This window comes from Coturnix japonica, unplaced genomic scaffold (genome assembly GCF_001577835.2).
Source record: "Coturnix japonica isolate 7356 unplaced genomic scaffold, Coturnix japonica 2.1 chrUnrandom455, whole genome shotgun sequence".
NCBI classification, from domain to species: domain Eukaryota; kingdom Metazoa; phylum Chordata; class Aves; order Galliformes; family Phasianidae; genus Coturnix; species Coturnix japonica.
This window is the reverse complement of record NW_015439871.1, coordinates 220,531-223,750: the sequence shown is the minus strand read 5'-3', so window position 1 is coordinate 223,750 and position 3,220 is coordinate 220,531.

The following is a 3,220-nucleotide window of genomic DNA, read 5'->3' as shown; positions in this document are numbered from 1 at the left end:
CGGTGAGGGTTGGGGGTCCAATGGGTCTGTCTCTGTTGGTGACCGTTTGCTGGCCATGGCCTACAGGGGGTCCAATGGGGGGAGAGAAGAGACAAGAATGGGGTTACATGGGGTTGGGGGCAATAATTGGAGCATTGGGGGGCAATGGAAGCCAGTTGGGGGGTCATCGGCGGAGGGGGGCAATGGGGGCATTGGGGGTCAATGGGGCGAGGGTTGGGGGTCAATGGGGTCAATGGGAGTGAGGGGGGGGTTCAATGGGGTGGAGGGTCAATGGGTTGGGGCCACATGGGGGCCGAAATAGGGAGCATTGGAAGTTCCAATGGGAGTGAGGGTTGGGCTATGGGGCTATGGGGTCAATGGAGGGGCATTGGGGTCAATGGGGTTAGGGGGGCAATGGGGGTGCAATGGGGGAATGGGATTGGAAGTCAATGGGGTGAGGGTTGGGGGGCAATGGGGGGCACTGGAAGTCAACGGGGGTGGGGGTCAATGGGTGGCGGGGTGCAGGAGTCCAACATTAGGGGCACTGGGGGTTCAATGGGGTGAAGGTTGGGGGTCAATGGGGCTGGAGGAGTTGGGGTCAATGGGTGGGGGCAATATAGAGAGCACTAGGGGTCAATGGGGTGGGGGGCAATATAAGCGCACTAGGGTCTCAATTGGGGGGGGTCAATGGGTGGGGGTCAATTGGGGTGCAGGTTAATCGGGGTCACATTGGGGGCACTGGGGGTCAAATGGGGTGGGAGTTGGGGGTCAATGTGGGTGAAATGGGGAGGAAATGGGGGGAAATAGGGAGGAAACAGAGGAAATGGAGGAGAAATGGGGCAGAAGTAGAGAGGAAACAAAGAGGAAGCGGAGCGGAAATGAAGAGGAAACAGAAGTAAAGAGAAAACCAGACCAGGAAATAAAGAGGAAGAAGAGGAGAAGAGGAAGTAAATTGGAAATAAAGAGGAAATGAAATGGAAGAGGAAATAAAGAGGAAGTAGAGCGGAGGTGGAGAGGAAATAATGAGGAAGTGGGGTGGAAGAGAATGTAATAGAAAAGAGAAAGCGGAGCAGAAATAAAAGGGGAAGTTGAGAGGAAGTAATGAGGAAGTGGAGAGGAAGTAAAATAGAAATGTAGAGGAAATAAAGCAGAAGTAATGAGGAAGTGGAGAGGAAGTAGCGAGGAAGTGGGGTGGAAGTGGATAGGAAGTAAAGAGGAAGTGGGGTAGAAGTGGATAGGAAATAATGAGGAAGTGGGGCAGAAGTGGAGAGGAAGAGGAAGTGGGGCGGAAGTAAAGAAAAAGTGGAGAGGAAGTGGGGCGGAAGTAAAGAGGAAGTAATGAGGAAGTAATGAGGAAGTAATGAGGAAATGGGGTGGAAGTGTAGAGGAAGTAATGAGGAAGTAATGAGGAAGTGGGGTGGAAGTAGAGAGGAAGTGGAAAGGAAGTAATGAGGAAGAGGAGAGGAAGTAATGAGAAAGTGGGGCGGAAGAGGAAGTAAAGAGGAAGTGGAGAGGAAGTAAAGCGGAAGTGGGGAGGAAATAAAGAGGAAGTAAAGTGGAAGTGGGGCGGAAGTGGAGAGGAAGTAAAGAGGAAGTGTAGAGGAAGAAAAAAGGAAGTGGGGCGGAAGTAAAGAGGAAGTGTAGAGGAAATGGGGTGGAAGTAATGAGGAAGTAAAGAGGAAGTAATGAGGAAATGGGGCGGAAGTAGAAAGGAAGTGGGGAGGAAGTGGATAGGAAACAATGAGGAAGTGGGGCAGAAGTAAAGAGGAAGTGGGGCAGAAGTGGATAGGAAATAATGAGGAAATGGGGCGGAAGTAAAGAGGAAGTAACGAGGAAATGGGGTGGAAGTGGGGCAGAAGTAAAGAGGAAGCGGAGAGGAAATGGGGTGGAAGTGGAGAGTAAGTAATGAGGAAGTGGGGAGGAAGTGGATAGGAAATACTGAGGAAGTGGGGCGGAAGTAAAGAGGAAGTAATGAGGAAGTGGGACAGAAGTGGAGAGGAAGTAATGAGGAAGTGGGGCGGAAGTAAAGAGGAAGTGGAGTAGAAGTGGGGAGAAAGTTGGGTGGGAGTAAAGAGGAAGTAAAGAGGAAGTGGGGCAGAAGAGGAAGAGGAAATGGGGTGGAAGTGGGGCGGAAGAGGAAGTGGAGAGGAAGTAAAACGGAAGTGGGGAGGAAATAAAGAGGAAGTAAAGTGGAAGTGGGGCGGAAGTGGAGAGGAAGTGTAGAGGAAATGGGGCGGAAGTGGAGAGGAAGTAAAGAAGAAGTGGGGAGGAAGTGGATAGGAAACAATGAGGAAGAGGGGCGGAAGTAAAGAGGAAGTGGGGCAGAAGTGGAGAGGAAGTAATGAGGAAATGGGGCGGAAGTAAAGAGGAAGTGGAGAGGAAGTGGGGCGGAAGTGGAGAGGAAGTGGAGAGGAAGTGGGGCGGAAGTAAAGAGGAAGTGGGGCAGAAGTGGAGAGGAAGTAATGAGGAAGTGGGGCGGAAGTAAAGAGAAAGTGTAGAGGAAGTGGGGTGGAAGTAGAGAGGAAGTGGAGAGGAAGTAATGAGAAAGTGGGGTGGAAGAGGAAGTAATGAGGAAGTGGGGTGGAAGTTGGGCGGGAGTAAAGAGGAAGTAATGAGGAAGTAAAGAGGAAGTGGGGCAGAAGAGGAAGAGGAAATGGGGTGGAAGTGGGGCGGAAGTAAAGAGGAAGTGGAGAGGAAGTAAAGCGGAAGTGGGGAGGAAATAAAGAGGAAGTAAAGTGGAAGTGGGGCGGAAGTGGAGAGGAAATGGGGTGGAAGTAATGAGGAAGTAAAGAGGAAGTAATGAGGAAATGGGGTGGAAGTGGAGAGGAAGTAAAGAGGAAGTGGGGAGGAAGTGGATAGGAAACAATGAGGAAGTGGGGCGGAAGTAAAGAGGAAGTGGGGCAGAAGTGGAGAGGAAGTAATGAGGAAGTGAGGCGGAAGTAAAGAGGAAGTAATGAGGAAGTGATGAGGAAGTGGGGCGGAAGTAGAGAGGAAGTGGAGAGGAAGTAATGAGGAAGAGGAGAGGAAGTAATGAGGAAGTGGGGCGGAAGTAAAGAGGAAGTGGGGCGGAAGTGGAGAGGAAGTAATGAGGAAGTGGGGGGGGAAGTGGAGAGGAAGTAATGAGGAAGTGGAGAGGAAGTAAAGAGGAAGTGGGGCGGAAGTGGAGAGGAAGTAAAGAGGAAGTAATGAGGAAGTAACGAGGAAGTAATGAGGAAGTAACGAGGAAGTAACGAGGAAGTAA